General features: G+C 32.7%; 1 protein-coding gene across 12 annotated transcripts in view; it reads left to right on the top strand.

Moving 5' to 3' along the window:
• The window catches only part of LOC128228352 (uncharacterized), a 107,212-nt gene that overhangs the window by 10,983 nt on the left and 75,388 nt on the right, over window positions 1–20,841 (top strand). For 2 of the 12 annotated variants that reach the window (XM_052939629.1, XM_052939627.1), the window contains exons 1-2: window positions 470–544; window positions 10,591–10,655. The exons of 1 other annotated variant lie outside the window; for it this stretch is intronic. The gene's annotated coding sequence lies outside the window, so the exon portion shown is untranslated. Of the gene's footprint in view, window positions 1–443; window positions 545–10,590; window positions 10,656–12,167; window positions 12,186–20,841 lie in introns of those variants that run through there. 9 more of the 12 variants (XM_052939631.1, XM_052939630.1, XM_052939615.1 and 6 more) reach the window with 8 other exon arrangements.

Here is a 20,841-nt window from a genome sequence, read left to right as displayed (position 1 = left end):
CGAGCTTTCGGCCTTATGCCTTTAAATATATTTTTCTATTATGTTATTTGAATGATATAACTCAATCTTGCTTAGATTTCACACTCTTATCCCATGGCAATAATAAAAGTATTTTGCTTAACACCGCCAGTTTGAGTAGATTGTATTAAGGTCCTGACCCTGGTCATATATATACAATTAATAGTTGTTCAACTGAGCTTAATTGAATTGGCATTGAATGATTAACTCAACAACCTCAGAATTAAAACATTCCCATATGATGTATAATATAGTAAACTGACGTGTTTGTTGAAAATCTTAGTAGTAAGTTCTTCCTTTTACAACTTTACAAAACGTAATAAAAATATGTATACAAAATTAATGGGATCGTTAAAAGCACATCTATTATTCATGACATTAATCTCCTGAACACAGGCGTTAACCATTAATACATTTAAAGTAAATGTTGTTGACACTCAATGCTTTATTTTGGGTGAAACTCTAAGGTAGACACAACAAACTATTTCGACTAAATGTGTTTGTGATGTAGAATTAAACTGGCAAGGTAAGTAAATATTATCATGTTTTATTGATATTGGTTTTGTGCGTGTGTATGTCTGTGCGGGCTTCCGTGCGCGTGCGTGCATGAGTGCGTGCGTTAGAGTAAGCGTAAAAGTGGTTTGTACTTGTTATACGTTATAGGCATTGGCACATTGTGTTTCAAAAAAATCTCCATTAACCTCTATGAAAACTAACCATTATAAATCAATCAAAGTATTTTTCGTAAACGATACTTTTCAAACATACCGAACATTCTTCACCATTTTAAATGAAACAAATGGCATTCAATGCTTCTTAAATAGCCCCTCCTTCGTTTCATTACCAGACTTTGATTGGGTGATAAGTTTCATCAAACACTTCGACAAACCGAAAATAATACTTTAACAGTGCTCCGTTAGGCGGCCGTTTTGTGCAAAGGTTTGTCAAAGTGTTTTAAAGAACTTAACTCTCAATCAAACTCTAGTAGAGGACAGAATGTGGGGCTCTGTAAGCGGCATAGACAGTGCTATGTTTCATACAAAATGGTGAAGAAATAGTGAAGTTATTTTTGTTTTTTTAAAGTCTTGATTAGAATGAAAATATTGTCTTCCGAAGTAGCATTTATGATGTAATAAATCACGTGGTAAACACGCACTGTCATGTGTGGGACAATAGTCGTTAGAGATCCACACGAATAGGCAGAGTGTGTGTTGCTATGGTATTAAAAAGAGAGCCTTTAGTATTAAGACCGCTTTTGGAAAAAAACACTTAACTGTGCGCTCAAGTGGCAGTGAAAGTAAAAAATACGGTGTTATTTAACCACACACACGCCAAATTTTTCCCATCATTCCCTCTTCTCGACACGATATATTGATATTTTTTCAAATTTAGTGATTTACCCTCTTCTTTGCATTTTAGGCACCAGCAGATTAAAAGTAAATTTCCGACTCAAAAGGTTCTCAAAAGATAGTACAGCCCTCATTTAGATAGGTCTTCTGTTTTAAAATAGTCATTCTTACGTATTTTGAGGCAAACACGTCTTTTCTTCCTGATGTTTTTGCACTAAATTATCAAACAAATTGAGAGGGGGGGGGGGGGTATAGGAATATATATCTATTTTAGGTTGATGGCCTTTTAGATTTATTTAAAAAAACAACACATTTTGGTTGGTAGAATTGTGTTTTAAGTGTGGTTACATTCTGGTATTGGAGTTCTGGTATTGAATTGTTTGCTTACGTATTTTTTCGTTTTAAATACGGATTCTTGTGTTTTTTGGGGGGATTCATAGTTATATGCTTTAAGATTGATTGAGCAGACTTGTGATTACAAAATAATGTTATTTTATTTAAAAAATGTGTTTGTGTGTGTGTGTTATTCCTTTAGCAAGATTTCTTAAGTACAATAAAGGTAATATGATCAGTTTCACGCGTTCATAATGACGTTTTAGATTTATTCTGTACACATAGTATGACAATCAGTAATATATCCATTTTCATGATCTCTTTCTGAAATGAAAATCGATCTTAAAGAGCAATTATGCAGCATCTGTAGCTATGTAAAATGAATTGTGGTGTTCCTCCCTCTTTTTCTGCTTGAACATGATTCTGCCGGTCACCGATTTATAAGCGAAAATTGAATTCACTTGCAAACGTTCCGCAGGCAGGCACAACGATAATCGGCCCTGGTCGCAAAACTGATAATCACCGAGTCATTCAAATAAGAGCGGAAACCCTGTGCAGATATATGATGATACTATAATTCAACATTATTATTTGTATTTATATATTCAAAAGTGCACTTAATCATTAAAGCGATTGATTTTAGACCGCATTTCCGTAATTAACATTCTGGGAAATGTCGTGTAAAAGCTAAGTTCAGTTTTACTGGTTATCACCACGAACAGTGCATTTAAACATGGATTGAATTAAAACAGGCATATACTCAAAGTACTGCTACGAATAAACGCTTTCTAACGAACTGTATTACGTCTAGTTCTATGTACGACCACTGTGTGGCTTTGATGGATACGTATTTACACTTGTTTATAGAAATTATTAATGATAAATATTTGAAATTATCATTCAAATTATTACGTCATCTGCGAAAGGACTTTGCGTTGGCAAATCATTTTGGCGGCCCACTTTTCAGATTAAATACGCATTTATGTTATTTTAAATGAGATTTTAGTATATCATAAACAAAGTAATTGTTTGTCTCAATGAGATATTGATCATATTTCCTTTCGTGAATGCCGAAAGTTGATATTTTCATCTGTAAATATAGATTTTAGTTCGCACTCGATGAAATATTATCGATATCTCATTAAAACTAGCAGTTATTCTGCATATCTGACATTGAAACAAACAATTATCCTTATAACTTATAACACTCACTATCTGTGGTTAGTAATTTTGTTTTTTTACTAAATTAATGACCGTTCAACCCCATGAAAAGAGTTCTTAAATCTAATAATAAAGGTCAAGCGTATTTGTGAAATGGATTAATTTGTCTTAATAGTAAATATGAATAGTTTATATACTTGAAACTACCTTTATAACGTCTCAATAACAGTTCTGATAAAATTAAATCAACATGATTCCTACAACTACTATCTTGATATTCTTGTCTATTGCGTGTTCTATGTGAAATTATACAAAGATGAGGCTTTTGATTAGATGGATGGCTGCTCTAGAATCTATTAATTAAACAAATAAACTTTGAGAAATGTGATTGCTTGATAATCTTTGCAATTGCGAATTGAATTCCGCAGAGGCTGTTTTTGCAAACGGCGTGTGCCGAGAATAAACAGTGTTTAAACTCAAACGCACCTCAGTAGTGACATAACGCTTTTAGTTCTTAAGAGTATTGATAATATTCCTTCGTTTATTCATCTTTATATACCACAATGATATTTTAATGTATGGTATAACATGCATGGAATCAAATGCTAGTGTTTTTATGCTTATCAAAAACGGTGTTTTTTTAGTTTTTATATAACATGTTAGTGAAGAAAATAATGAACATAAGTTTTTGTTTTTTGATCTGTAATATTTATGCGTAAAGCTACAGAAACAAGCTTAGTAGCAAAAAGTTTAAACATAAACCCGATTTAATGGCACTGGGTAAACGCCAGAGACATAGAACATAAAATCACAAACAAGAAACATGGAAGAACAGCACAAAACTCCACAAACAGCACAGTGCATACATACTATATATAAAAAGCAAGGTATGTTTATCAATGATTGTTAGGTACCGCCTTGGAACAGTCAGTAAAATGTAAATTTACTGGGGGTTTAAACCAGTTTATTTGCACAAACCTCACTCTTATCCCAACAATCCTTAATAAAGATAAAACGCAAAAGGTAAATCTTATCAAAGTATGCATTAACTTAAGGAAACAGGAAACAATAAAACAAATAATATTTAACTTATAGGTAAACCCCAAGTACTTCTATGATTAGAGATCCCAACTCTATCTGCAGACGAAGGAATACAATTCAGAGCACCTAATGCAAAAACTTTTCAAAGATACGATGCAGTCATTGTTTGAAACTATCAACATCAAACACAGTCTGCCTTATAAAATAAAAGGTTTAAAACTGTGTGAGCATAGAGTTTCATAATAAAAAGCATCAATGTACTAAAACTGGTAACAAATAAAGAAACCATTATTAAAAATAAAAGCGACATGTATTAGCTAATCTTTCCTTCCAAATGATTTGAAAATCTAAAATATTTGAAGAAAATGAAGTCATATGCCAAAACACTCCGAGTCAGCAAAAAACGTGTTCGCCAAAAAAAAAGTTTTAAAGATGAATTAGCAAAATCTTCATAAAATCAAAGGACTGAAAGCTTAGTTATGTAAGGATACTATATTCAACCTATATTTTGTTTCAGGTATTCATCTTCAAAAACTAGAAGGCAAGTGCTTTTCAAAATATTGCATTTATATCCACGGTTTAAATAAAATCCAAGTAATTCATTCAACTACCTGCTGGAAAAAATTTAATTACGAATTTTCATTAAAACATCACCATAAAAATCGGGATAAGCAATACTATTAGCAATCAGTGGTTTAAGACTACTATTGACTTTGATACGAGATTATAATGACTATTAACAATTTTTGAGAAAGTTTTCCTTAATTTATAAAATCTGAAACCTTGTTTCAGAGGTTTTTCCGTCATAAGTTTACTGCGATAGCTGTATTTTTTTTTACATCTGTACATATTCTAGCAAATATTATCAACTGTGCAATAAAAACACCATTTGGTGGTGAACTAGGAACATCTCCATCTAAAGAAGGGTAATTAATTATTTTAAAATTAAAATCATCTCGTTTATCATAAAGATTGATACTCAATATATCTTCCTTTACTTCCAGTTGCAGATCTAAATAGGATGTTTTTAAAACGGATGTATAAGATTTATTAAGTTGCAATTTTGAAAGGTATATCGAATGAATATTATCTGTAAACACAGGATTATCTAAACTTGGAATATCATCAATATATCTAAAAGTGCTATTAAATTTATCAACAAGAGCCAGATCTCCAGATTTAGATATTTTCAACATATATTCACTTTCATAGCAAAAAGAGGTCTGCAAGTAAAGGTGCATAATTGGCACCCATTGGAATTCCAATTGTTTGCTTATATAAACATTTAACGAATTTTAGAAAAGAATTATTAAGTACAAAGTTTAAAACTTCAATGACATCTGTGCATGTTCAATAGATATATTTATCTGAGCGATCATTAGTGAAAAAAAGCTTTTTTAACATTAACTGCCACGTAAGTAGTTTTCTCCCTCGCAAATGTTTTTTCGATAAGCGGAGTCAATTTGTTTGTTACTAAAGATTGTGGAATAGATGTACAGAGCGTTGAAAAGTATTAAGCAATTAGACCTTATACCGTCTATTTTCAAAATCATGAACTAAATCTAAAGAATTATGAATAGACCAAAAGAGATTAATTCCAGAATTCTCATAAACTTTACTACATTATTTTTTCACATGAAACTTTATAGCAGTTAAGCAGGATGTTAGTAAAATTGAAACTTAATTTAGTAGAACAAGAAATGGAATTAACAATAAATCGTGATTTATACGGATTTTTATGCATTTTAGGCTAACCCTATAAACCAAAGGTGTCAGTATCTAGGACTGTAATTACTTCTTTTTTAACTCCATTTCCATCCTCCGATTCGAAAATGAGTTTTAGTATAAAACTCTCTGACTATAACTGTCTTCCTCTTCGAACAAATACTTCCTATGATATATTTTTTTTCATGCATCTAAGAAATAAGTATTGGCAACAAAGACTTGAAACCAAACATATAAAACTAGGTTATTTATCATACTCCACAAGATTGTAATATTTCTTTTTGTTAACTAAGAAAAAGTAAAGGCCTAGTTTTTATAAAATTTTCATTGCCATTTCAACTTAATCGAACTAAAATTATAAATACAAGCATACTTTATTTTTGTATGTATAAGTTATAACCTTTAAAGCATGTTATGATAAAGTTCCCATAAAGCCTCATGGCATTTGTCATACTTAAAAAGGACAGAACATGGTAAACTACTTGATTTTAAATAACCTGGACATTTTGTTACAAAAACTGTACTACAGTTGTATGAATCTAGAAGTAAGAACTGATACATTATAAATAATTGAAGAAATAATATAAACACCTTTCGTGCATAGATATATTTTCTGAACAATAATTAAAGAAATAATATACAGTTTTAGCTCGTCAATTTTCGAAGAACCAAAACACACTTGTATATCAAGGCCCATAACTCTGACTTCCAATATTGTTTTTTTTTTTTTTTTTTCACATAAACTAACACAACAATAGACGAGCGTTTGGCGATCAGTCCGCGGCGCTCTTGGCTAATCTGTAAGTTGTATGTGCATGCGGAACATAACAATACTAGAAATGAACCCACATTTACAATACAGATTATATATTTTACATAAATATTCATGACATTTCAATAAAAAAGCGATAGTTTAGGACTTTTAAATGCTGATTGAGAGGTTGATTGAAAGGATTTGAGTGTCATTTTGGTATATGGTATGCATTGGTAAGAATGTATAGAAATTAAAAAAGATGCCTTAATAATATATCTTAAAATCTTAAAAAAGGAATTCATCAGTACGCATTTGTTAAGGCAACCTCGATGTTTACTCAGGATATAAAATCTGCACTAAAAACCCACACCTGATCTTGTCTGCAGCTATGAAATTGATTGTTTACACCAATATCTATAATTCTGCAGCCAATCGACACAATTTTAGTAAGAGAGCGGGAAGTCGACTATACTTCACATTAAACAAAACCAAGAGAAGAATAATAAAGCATCTATAACTTATGCATAAATTACACTACCTGTTGTAATACTTATCTTTTTTTTTTCGAGAAAAGCTAAAATAACAAGACCTTAATCGAAATTCCGCCAAAATGAAGCAACGTTGCCTCTTATGAGAACATTACGAGGAAGAGTTATTGTTTGAGTCTTTCAAAGTACCTGGCAGAAAATTTAAACAGTTCCCTACCTCGGTTTTCCGCTTGATGACTGGGCATCGCATTCAGTCTGAGTAAAAACAATGACTTTAAAGAAGAAAACTCAAAATTCATGTCATAATTTGAACCAGGGGTCAATGTTTGTCTGGATGCGTCTGTGAAAATCAGTGGTTTAAGTGCTTGGCCCCAGCGAACATGACTCACGTTTCAATATTAAGCGCCACCTGTTGTAATTGACACCTTTATGTTCGTTTAAAACTAGATATCAACTTATTTAAGAAATGTGTTTTTAGGCTGTTATGCGGTTAATATGGTTTGGAAACGCTGCGTTTTTTGTAATATAACGCAGTTGTTATATATGTTGATATCGGCGAGTTACAGAAAGCCATATAGAAAAGCATAATCCGCAAATAGTTGCAAAATGAACACGTACTGAATCCAATAAATACATGTATTGTATACCTGTGTTTAGATTTTGCTTCGGCCGGGGACCGATCATATCTACATGTACAATGTAGTTATGAATAGAATGTGGGTCATCGCATTCAGAGAGGTTTATTCCCCGGAAAAAAAACTCTGAGAAGTCGTTAAAAGACGGAAAAATGTGGATCGTATTATGATGCTATAAATAAATTAGGCGTAAGATATCAAACCATAATGTTTTAAATGAAATTATCATACTTCGTTTTAACCTACAATCAGTTTTTTCATAAGTATAATTTCTTCGTTTTAAATTGCCTAAATCGGCTATTACTTGACATTTTTATTGAGATTGTTAGTTTTTAATTGTGTTTGTAAAATTTTTGTCGCATAAAACCATTCTCTTACAAGTGTAAGTACATACTAACAACCTTTTAACCATTTACTAAATAAATATCAATATATATGCAAAAAGCTACAAAAATAAATATTATACACTTTTACAATTCAAATCAAACCGCGTAAAGCGTTGACAAGCTATCGACCTGCTACAATTTTTGTCATAGTCATGTATTGCCGAAATAAACGGAAAGTATGTGAATATTTCTAAGTTTGTCTCAGTTATTTCAGTCCAATATCTTGAGCATGTAGCATAATGCATATGCATATTTAAAAACAAAACTGATATAGATCTGTTCATTTCGTCCACGAGTGACATATGATGAGGGCATTATTAAGATACATGTACATAAAGCATACAGGGAAGAAATAGTATGTGGGTGATTCGACCCAGAGGTATTTGGCGTTGTAAAAAGAAGTCTTAAATATAAACCTAATTAATATGTCCAATGAATTTTGTTAAGCCTGCATACCCTGTAAGTAAATTAAATACGCCTCAAGTCAAGTTTGAAGTGTAGAGTAGATTTGACTAAAAATCCCTTAATGCTGTATCCGTGTCAGTGCATTGTTTATGAAACAAAAGCTCCAGATAAGGTTTTATATGATTTTGAGTAATACTCCATACCTTATAAGTAACTATTTGACGTATTCGACATTTCAAGTGACTTATACTTCATGATCTTATTGAGAATCAACATTAAACATAAAGGTTTTTGCGAAGGAAATTATTAGCGAGCATATACTATCTTTAGATGTTTATGTTAATACATATGTTTTACAATAACATGACTATACTCAAAACATGTTGCAGGCCGAAAGCCATTCAACGCTTTAAACGCTTTGATTATAGTTCATCATTGCATGTACTAATTAAGTAAAAAGGTTTTCCCAAGTAATGGAAACATAGTTTTATATCCCTTAGAATAAAAGTTAAAACAACTGGTTCGTATTTACTTAGTAATGTAGTTGAAACCGAGGTAACTTTTATCTTGTATCCCAGTTAAGTATATTGCTATCACGACAAAAACGCCATATTAGAGTTCACATATTGAGGGGAGATAAATGTGCCTTGCATTTTCTTCAGTATTGTTCAAATGTGATGATCCTTATCGTTTGAATTGTTTTAATTTTTACACTTATTGGATTAAATCTATCAACGATGAGGCAACAATGTTAATTAAACATCAACCCATTTATTTTTACACAATACATAGTGTGTAATTTGAGCTCTTTGAACAAAGATTGATTGGCCTTGAGGGGGACAGTGCATCTCGTCAACCCTCGGCAATCTCCATCGACCTCTGCTAAAGCCTCAGTTGACATTGTTCCCTTGGGTTGAGAAGATGCACTGTCTCCCTCCAGGAAGTAAATAATTATATAGTAATTTCCCTTGACTAAAGACGTATTGGAAGGTTGTCACGCACATAAAACAATGTACGGTACAATCTTTAACGCATATGGTTCTGTTACTGCCATATTTTGATCACACTTGCATACACGTTGAAACACTTAAACATTCTGGGTGCTGTTTGCATAAAAGCGTTGGCACAGTCAATACTAATACTTGATGGAAAACACATTGCAAAATGAACTGCTCAGTGTGTTCGTGGCCATGAGAAAGAATCCTTGCTTTAGCAGTTTTAATAGCAGTCATTAATTTGCTACGGTTATTCCTACCATAAAGATGTTTTTCAGGTCCTCTGCATTAGAGAAAACACCTTTGATGTATTCTTTGGGCATAAACACATATGCACTGACACTAAGCTGGGAATACACATTAAATTGTCAGCAGACCTTGGATGTTTTGTATGGTTGATGCATAAAACATTTATTTTACTTTGTCCGAGTTTTTGTCTTATTCCTCCGTAAATTTCTTTCTTTGTCTTTTTGACTTTTAGGACATATATACATATATACCAAACCAGTATAAATACGCATGCAGCAAACACGTAGAGAAACGACAACGTTTCTAAACTATTATCACTGAGGAAATAATCAGATATATTTAAAGAAAAACATACCTCTGTAACATTATTTCTCTGTAACGATATCCATATCGTGAATACAGCAGTGGTGAATATTCTTATAGTTGCTTGCACTTATGATATGGTAGTGTTGAGTATAAAAAGGGTAAAATAATTTCTCAACAAGCCATTAATGAGTTTTTAATAATCGGAATGACGATGGACCATTATTCCTTCCACTGAGGCAAATAACAAAATGCTATGGTCAACCATGTATTATTCTATAAAAGACACATCAGAAAACAGTAAGATTTATTTTCTGTACCATTTATTCCTCAGTCACAACTGTAATATCGCATATATAGACAGGATGCACAATTTCTGATTCCAGATTTGTGTTATCAACACACTGTACTGTAATATATATAGCCAATGCACATTGTTTCAACTATGCAATGATCATTTCACTAATTTAAAGAGTAGAGTGTTGTTTGCTATTCTACAATTTGAATTAACATGTATATACAATGTTACCTTATTCAGTTTTAATATTAGGTCAATTATCGCTGGAGAAAGGGCTATACACTATGATTGTAAATTGTCAGTGATTTCCTCCGTAGCGGGTGATTGACTGTTGCTAAATACGGACCCATAGTTAGTTTACTCCCAGAATGTTGTGAGCCATATATAAATATTAGGTTAGGGAAACATGTTTCATTACTAATTTAAAGGTATGAACGCCTCTTGTTTCAGATGTTTTCAACTGTTGTGATGCCACATAATGACCAACACTCGCGACATGACGGGACATGACAAACGTAAATATAACCCTGAATATAATACCAATTTACATACCTGTATGCAAACACTCAAGACTTTATTACAAATCACAGCTTAATCACTTTAATCACATGCTTAAGCTTGTTTACGATAAAATACAACCAATACGCCTTTTTTATAGTTCACATGTGTAATGACTCTTAGCTATTTCTATTGGCCAGGGAATATATTACTCCGCATATTCGTAAACATTTTAATTGGAAATAAACAGTTGCTTAATTGGTAACATTCAAGCAATTTGTATGTTAATATGTCATTATTTTAAGATTAAGGTTTATTTGAAGTAGTTTAATTAACATCCGAATGATAGTAGGAAAACGTAATAGTTCCTCCTGCGTCGCTGGTAATGATTTTTAAGGCTCAGTACTTAATGAATTTATGAAGAAATGGTGACATGAACATTACATAATGTTACTTTGACGTAGAAAACGAATTTATCACGATTTAAAAAAAATCACTTGAATGCTTTACTGTTAATGTTGTGATTCTTACAAATATCATCTCAGTGTGTTTCGACTTATAACGTGGAATTAAATTGATCTGATATATCATTTGTTTTAAAAGATTTTCGGTGCCACATTTCTGCCATGCACGGCATTTTTTGTAGTGTTAGGCTCATAAGCAGCACAGGTGAAACAGGTACGTATGTTTCTTTTTTTGAAGGCAAACTCATATGATAACAGAATCTGACACTCGTCATCATAAAAATACACAATTGCACCAAAAGTTCGCTTACTCAAATATTTTTCAAACTTGTTGAATAAAATTGTCTGTAATACGACTACTCCAGACAGATCCTATTTTTGGGCCTCGCTTAATGCTGGGAATCAAATTGAATTATTGTCGACAATGGATACATTTCAATTGATATATCTGACATCTTTCGGAATATGTTTTCTCAGGAGAGGATTTTCTTGAATTTATGATACGCTGTAGCGCGGATTTCATTTTTGATGGAGTCGTTTGTAATTGATTTAGCACATCTAAAATCTCCTCATCAATTATGGCTTGCAAAGAACAATTTAACACGCAGCTACGTAGTTGTTCTATGATAATCGTATAAACTGAAACGCGCTATTTGACCGGTTTTAGGTATCTATGGAGCATAATTTTGACATCATCATAACTAGATCGTATATGTGGCAAATTATATATTTGTATTTTTGTTAATTATTAAAAAAAAAACTTAGTGTGATTTTACATGTATTTAAATGAACTGTCAGGGTATTTTTTCATTGAAGATACTGGTTGCAATTTCCAATAGAAAAAAAAACACAATTAAATTTACAATGACAGGTTTGTAAATTTGCTAAATTAAACAAAAATTCAAAAGCATATGCTTACTGTATATGATGCTTGAAGGTATTTAGTTTTCAAATAAATTGAATGATAACGTTCGATTTCTTTTTTAGCGGCATTTGTTGTAAAGGGACGATTGGTATGCCTACAAAGATACCTTGTTTATGTTTTAGGAAACACTGATTAAAAAACGGGCTTCTGTATTCTACGTAAGTCGCTTTTCACACATTTATAGTGTTATCAAAAAGTATTCACTTTCCTGACAATCTCATTGTCTTTCGGGCCGCGCCTTAAACTAATAGTTAACAAGAGACACTCATTACTGCAAACACAGACAATGAACAAGAGACAAACACGACTCCAAACACAGGCAATGGACGAGAGACAAACACGACTCCAAACACAGGCAATGGACAAGAGACAAACACGACTACAAACACAAACAGTGAACGGAAGACATACAATACTACAAACACGGACAATGAACGAGATACACAATAAACTACAAACATGGCAATGAACAACAGGCAGACAGGACTGCAAACACAAATAATGGACGAGAGGCACACAAGACTACAAACACAGAAAATGAACGAATTACACACTATACTACATACACAGGCAATGAACGAAAGACACATACGGATACAGACACAGCAACGGACAAGAGTTAATGAATGATAAAAACAAAGCAATGAACGAGACACCCATTCGACAACAAACACAGCTAAGATTTATATTAAAACATCGTTATGAGTAAATGTTTTAAACTAAGGATTCTGAGGAATTCACACTGGGACAAAAGTATTCACAAACATATTCGCTTTTTGTATGTATACCCATGATAAAATGTCATAAATGCTTTATTCCTGTAAATGAAAACCGCACAAGTGCACTTATGTGCTATATTTTATCTACTTATTTCACACGTTTTATTGTTTATAATTATATTTTCATCAAGATATATATTGGTCTCACAGTGACATATAATGTATAGTCAGTGATACAATGACGAAATAATAGTTGTTGACAATTACAAGGTGCGATAAAAACATCCAGATCTTACCCTTCGCAATGGTTTATAACTAGGCCTTCTAGATCGCTAAACTCATCTGCATCAATAAGCAAAACATACTGGAAAATTATTATTATTATATTATTATGCACAAGTCTATTTACTTAGGTTGTTACATGAACTCCAAAGATTGGGACTTTGTTGAAATTTCCGTTCTCAACATTTTTTTCATTCTTTATAGACGAAATGGAGCGAACACAACGAATATGCACCATACATACGTTCATAAGACTCTCCTCATACCAGTGTTAACGAAAGACTTGCCTCAAACTTGCTTTGACGATGGCATTACCTACCCCGCACTTACGGTTGCATTGACGTTGTTGGTAAAACGTGCCTCATACCAGCATTGACACTTGTAATACTTACCTCATACCAGCATTGACAACTGTAATACTTACCTCATACCGGCATTGACACCTGTAATACTTACTACCGGCATTGACACCGGTAATACTTACCTCATACCGGCATTGACACCTGTAATACTTACCTCATACCAGCATTGTCACCTGTAATACTTACCTCATACCGGCATTGACACCTGTAATACTTACCTAATACCCGCATTGACAACTGTAATACTTACCTCACACCAGCATTGACACCAGTAAAACTTACCTCATACCGGCGTTGACACCTGTAATACTTACCTCATACCAGCATCTTCGTTGGTTATACTTTCCAGAATCAGTTAATGTCATACAAAAACGGACAAAAAGTGTTCATGATTTCACATTCTCGTTGCAATAAAAACACAAATTTGTCTACTGAAAATTGGTGAAAGCGTGATTTTTATGATCGAACGTATGTCGCCTCGATGGGAAATAACTCCATGAAGAGATAATCAATTAACTTTGTGTTGGATAATCTAGATAAATCGGATCTGCTCAGTTACATAAGCATTCAGTGAGGCGTTACTTGAACTAACTTATTAGAAGTCGATAGAAAACAAAGGTTATACATAAAATAGTGTAGCACATGTTGTCGAAGAAGTCTTTAGATTCTCTTTCTTTATCTTTGATTGGAATTCTTACAAAATGTACGTAAACACCGTGAGCGTTGTAATTGTGCTTTGTTGACTCTTCGTCATTTTACGTGACTGAAATACTATGTTACAAACGCGTGTTGTCATTGTGTGGTAAAACACGTCATGTTTTGTTTCTATCCTATAACAATGCACAATTGTCCTCATTTGTTCAAATATGATGTGAAATTCGGCGTCGTAATACGTTTCAAGATAAACTAGATGATCAAAGAAGTGCACCTTATCTATCTCAAGCACGTATTCGAAATCATTTTCAAAAATAAATAGAAAATCATGACTGCTGCACATTGTATATATATCCCGATCAAATAGCCTCTAATTGATCTCACACAAGATATGCTCAGAAAATGTTTGAAATGCCAACGAAATAACACTCTTAAAACGGAACACATCAGTCAGCTAAACCCAAATCATGTTCACACTTCCTGCTAAATACGCATGTTGTGGACGCTGGTAAAGAACACAGATTTGGTTGATGTGGCCGTGCTACAGGTAAAATGTCTTAACCATTTTGCATTCGCGCTTTTCTTAAACAAAGCTATTTGACTTTAACAGGAAAACCTTTGAGGTTATTTTTAACGCTTTCTCCGAATTTTTTTTTTAAAGAAAAGGACAATATTTATTTAGACATGCTATTGGTCATCATGATAACAAATGTTGTTGTTGTGGTCCACTACTGTGATTTCCCGATCAAGAAAAAATGCTGTTGTTGTTTTTACCATAAAATTGCCCAGTGCATAAGGATGTGTAACAGAAGCATAAAGCTTAAATCCTACCGCTCAGATTTATTCTTAAATTTCACTATATTTTAGATATCCAGATTTTTTTCGAATTACTTATTACGCAATCGGGAAGCAGACCAAATCAGGCAGTGAAAAAAAAATATTCAGTGTTTCAGGAAAGGTAGCAAGTTTCCACTCCAAATTAGCAAAAATGCGTTATGTTTCTCGAACAGGCAATACATTAAAATAAGTTAGCCGATCCATAAACACTGAAACGCCACCCAACTTGTTTCCAGATCAGGCGATTTCCTACACTACGTTAAGTAGAAATAATATATCATGAGTGTCTTCAAACTATATGTCTGCCACATGTATACTCACCATTGTCTTATTTTACAATAGTATTTGGAATTTAACAGTGCTACTTTATTTTGTCCATTTCTTCTTGTCGATCGAAATGGTTGGTTGTCTTCCATGTATGGTTTAGGCCACACCAAATTAATAACTTGTTCATCGGATTTCCCGCACCTATTTCTTCAGAAAAGCAAAAAAATTTTTTTTATTTTTTTATCACTTGCGCCCACACCATCTTACGAGCGCTAATTTGTTTAGTAGAATGTAGCATTTTCCCTCGCGTGTTTCAATAATTACAATTATCCAAAGTGAATTTGGTTCGGACATGTTTGACGGGAATTCGGATGAACCTTACAGTGAAAAGACAGTTTCCAATCTGTCATCTATACCTACTACACCTGTTCAGGTAAAAACTTCAGATGTGTATTTTAACTTCTTTGCTGTTAGTATAGCAAATATGATGTAGTTTTTGCATTATTTGTTTCCTTCAAAAATACAATATACATTTGATGATTTATGCATGTTTGTTTTTATTTTGCTACAGATTTGAGTATAGTGTTTATTTAATTCATATGCAATGCATGTAAAGTAATAGAAAAATAAAGTTTGGTCAAGAAGCGAGCACCACCTTTCTTGTGTTATCATCAAATTGTTTCAGTAATGCATACTACATTATACTACAATGAACATTTATGTATAATATTGCTTATTAAAATTTCAGATTCCTCCGACGCAGCGGATCATGAAATTCCTGTCCCCATGAGGCAACGACGGCATGCTTGGGTAGGAGGCCCTGGTCACCAATGAGTCAATGTTCGTGGACAGTAGGATGACCCTAAAAATAATCTGACTGACATTCATATGTGCTTCATACAATCCCATGAGTGTTACCATTCACACAAAAACATCAAACAAGCCAGATTGTGTATATTTTGTAATTATTAGTCAAATAGGAAAAAAAATGGTGTCAGACTGTGTGATTGGAAAAGGTATTAATCACACTTTGTGTTGCTGCGAATAAATGTTTGTAGATTTTTAGATGTTCATTTGTATATTTAAACTATATATGGAAATCATTCAAGTGTTAAATATTTATGCTGATTGTTTTTTTTTCTATTAAAAAATATTGCATATTCTTGTATTTTCTTGAAATATTTTTTTGCTTTATATGGAAATTGACACAATCAGTATTTGCAGTACAACAGAAGTAAAAGTGTCTTTAAATTTTATATATATGTTTATGTTTTCTTAAAAAATAAGGAAAATAAGGAAAATCCGCAAGTTTAAAAAAGATAGGCGTTAAATTCTGAAAAAGCCTAATATCAATCTGGCGCTGGCTGGAATTTTCTGTGACATATTTTCAGTTGAAATAATTTACAATACAGTGTAGGTTTTTTGTAAATTCTCTTCCAGAACTTAGATGGCTACCAAGGCCAATCATGTAGTCAATGCAAGAATGATAGCTGTAGTTTTTATTTAATTGCAAATGCCTATATTCATTTTGTGAGTTATTTTTCAAGTCACCTTGTCTAGTCATTTCCATGGCATGAGGTATGAAAATGTATTTTAATAGAGAATTATTTGTAACCAAGTTTTCCTAAGGAAAAGTGGAAAACCTAGTTAATAGATTTGGATATGCCATTGGGCAGGCAGGTGGCTGTGACCATTGGTGTTTGTGTCCAGGCTTCAACTTCGCCATGCATAGGGTATTTTGAAAAAAAAACTTTTAAAAAAGGTTTAAAAAACTGGAAAACTGGTTTTAAGTTCTCTCATTTATGAAATAGTTTAAAGAAATACATTTGCTTGATCTCAAGTAGCATTTGTTTGATATCAAAACTAATATTTGTATAGAATTATCTTTTAGTGTTATCATTCTTTCACTGGATGTTATCCATTTACTATTTAAAATATCATTGTTTAGTTAATAAGTGAATAAAATGTGAGCAAAAGTGAGTTAAATGACTATATATATTTGTTCGCTCTTCACTCGCTCCTCTTTTTTGCAAAATGCAAAACAAATATTTTTATTATTATTTCGCTCGCTCGCCCCACTAATTTTCGGAAAAATTCCGATGAACAAGTTATCAATTTGGTGTGGCCTTATGCTAGAACTTAAAATGATCTTTTTCTTTATAATATGCTGTTTTGTTGTCGCATAAAACTTCATCTGTAAATGGTGCGATCTTAATACTTGGCGATCTTGCTCAATTACGTATGACGAGACATTTGAGTTGTTAAAGTTTATAGGAGTATAACTCCCCGAACATATCCCCAGAAGCAAGACGTATGATCCTAACTGTTGGACATCCGAACAAAAGTTGAAGCCACTGGTCGTAATATCTTCCAAACAGTATGTGATTATTGTTCAGTAACAATCAGAACACTACAGGGACAAGCCCAGTAGCTTTTAATGTAAATATAAACCCTGTTTAAAGGTTCGAGGTAAGGTCCAAATTGACACTGAATAAGAGAAACACGTGACCTATTTTATATTGCCATTACCTTACGGCTGTCCCTTCATTTATCAATAATTACCAATTTAACAATAAAAGCCTCATCAGAGGCAACATCAACTTGAACAAAATGAAAACAAAACGTACTCAACAACTGGATACGAATGGGCCAAGTTGGAGCAAATGTGCTAGTTCTTTATGGGTAAAGTCTTTCAAAAACAGCCATCCGTCATATCCCGTTCTAGGAAGGTTTAAATCTATGTCTTTATATATATGAAAGTATCATTGTCCAAACGAGGAGAAGGAACACAATGAAAATATAATAAAATGATTCAAATATATACATATAAATGGTTTGCAATTACGATTGAAACTTATCGAAAACAGCCTTGTTATTTGTGGAGTTTTGTGCTGTTGTTCAATGTTTCTGGTTAGTGATGGTTTGTTTTTGTGTTCTATGTATTTGGCGTTTACTCTGTGCCATTAAACTGGGTTAATATTTAACCTTTCGACTACTGTACTTGTTTCTGTATTTTTGTCATGTTTATATTTTTATTTGAGACGACGGACATCAGAAAACGGTTTTAAAGATAACTCTATATTCCAAATGCTTTCCCTCAGTTAAAAACGGCGGTGAAGAAATAGTTTAAAATCGGAAAAAATAATTTGAAGCAAAAGTTAAAAAGGATATTTTAATCCAGAGTAGGGGCTTTGGAGTTCCAACTTAACTCTTTCGGAAAATGGTAAAACAGATTTGGATTCAGATCTTTGATATTCTTTTTCAAACACTGACGATCATCGGTTGAAATAAGGTTATTTAGTCAATCAGTAAGATTTATTGGAGGATGCAATTTAACTTTATATAGCTTTTTGAGTGTATGGTCTATAAATAAGGATGAGAAATATCATTAGTGATCAGGGATTTACGACTGTAATCATATTAAGAGAGAACGTCGGAATGCGTAATGAAGAACTTGGAAAAGGTTTTCCTTATTTTGTAAGATCTAAATCCTTAGCAGTCATTAATTTACTTCAGTAATTCCCCTCCCATAATGATCTTTATCGGGTCCTAACACCTCGGGGTTGTCATTAACAATAGAAACAGTTGCACTGACACTAAAATCAATTGAAATACACAGGAAATTGTCAGCAGAACTTGCATGTTTTGTATTGTTAATGCATTAAACACTTTTGTTTGTCGAGTTATTTTCAAATTTCTCCGTTACGCTTTCCTTTCTTTGACTTCATGATAATTCATATACTAAACCAATGTGCAGCAGCTATAGACGAAACGACACCCTTTCTAAAATTTTAAAAGGCAAAAAATAAAAAAAAAAATCTAATCTAACATTATTCCCCTGTTACGATATCCATATCGCCAACACAGCAGTGTGGTAAATATGTTAATATAAATATACAGTAGTGTCGGTATTGTATAAGATTTTGTCTTTGTGTTTTTGTTTAAATGCACTGTACATGTGATTTTTATACTTAATTTCTTATGGACAATCCAAAGGCATCTTCGTAATGTGTGAGTTTCAAATAGTTTTTGCAAATGATCTGGATGCCAATCTGGATGATCGGGATGCCAATCGGCTGTATTAATTGCATCACACATGAGATAACATTAAACATTATTTGCTATATTCCTCAGTCCCTTTGGTAATATTTAATATTAAGACAAGATGCACAATTTCCAGATTTAAGATTTGTGTTATCATGTCTGTACTGTAATATTCATAGCCAATGACACATAAATTGAACTTTCCAAAGCAGATAACTCAATCAAAAAGCCGAGCTAGTCTACACATTGAACAAATATGTACAAAAACTCCACAAACAGCACAGTGTATACATACTATATATAAAAAAACTAGGTATGTTTATCATGTTTATCAAGGATTGTTAGGTACTGCCTTGGAACGGTCAGTAAAATGTAAATTTACTGGGTTATGTTGTCTTGTCAATTAAATAAAAAATGAAGAAAAATATCATTACTGCATATAATATTCAATGATATTGTTTCAATCAATTGAATTAAAACGTTCAATTTCTCTGGGGACGATTGTTGTTTTAAAGAGACACTATTTATATTTTAAAAAAAACAACATTGATTAAAAAAACGGGCGTCTGTATTCGCTGAGTTCGATGTTCACACTTTAATTCAGAACTATCGATGATTCCTGAACGATGACTGTGTTTCGTTGTTACAAATGCAATATGCAGCAGCCTGATTGTATTATGAGCAGATTCAATCTGAAATGGTTTAACTATTTGACGCAAATCAAGACAAAGTCATGAGTAAGGTAATTATTCATTTCGTATGCGTCATATTAAAGTTACTATAAACACGTATGTCACAAAACACAAGCACACAGCAGAATATAAACTTCGAGAACTCCATTCAAAACATCCTAAAGATTACTGGAACCACTTGAACAAGGTTAGCAACGTATCTAAACATAAGTCACCCCCTATAGACGAATTTTATCATTATTTCAAAAATATCAATGATGTCGTTGATGCGAATGATCATATATCAGATAATAACCACCCTGGCTTCTCTAGCGCCGAAACCGATATGTTAAATAGGCCTATAGAACATGACGAAGTTAACAAAATGATACTGAAAAGTAAGAATGGTAAAACATCGTTGCAGTTGGATAATAGTATCAATGAATACATATAAATCATGCGTTTCCATCAATGGGCATCTGTCTCCTATGTTCCCAAGCTTTTAAGGTGTTTGTCAGGGAGAAAACCTTTCTCCGATTTTATTTTCTATTTACCTTAACGATTTAGACGAATTCCTTAAAAGAACATGTTCTAGTGTTTCTATAGAAGTAGATGCAAATGAGACAATTATGTACCTTCAGTTACTTATTCTCTTGTATGCTGATGACAATGTACTCTTTGCAGACAATGAACGTGCTTTTCAAAAAAGTCTTAACTGTTTCCAAGACTACTGTTTGCAATGGAAACTAAATATTAACCTCTCAAAGACTAAAATAATTGTCTTTGGTTCCAGAAATCTGAAGAAAGTTTGCATTGCTAACCAAGCGCTAGAGATAGTTAAGGAATACAAATACCTAAATGTATATTTCTCGTCCACCGGTAGCTTTTTATACTGCCGTAAATATTTAATAAGCCAGACTAACAAAGCAATGTATGCTCTATTTCTTAGAATTAATAATCCAGACTTGCCTTTGGACA

The sequence above is a fragment of the Mya arenaria genome, chromosome 3, assembly GCF_026914265.1.
Source record: "Mya arenaria isolate MELC-2E11 chromosome 3, ASM2691426v1".
Taxonomy (NCBI): Eukaryota; Metazoa; Mollusca; class Bivalvia; order Myida; family Myidae; genus Mya; species Mya arenaria.
This window is presented reverse-complemented; position numbering and strand designations above follow the sequence as displayed.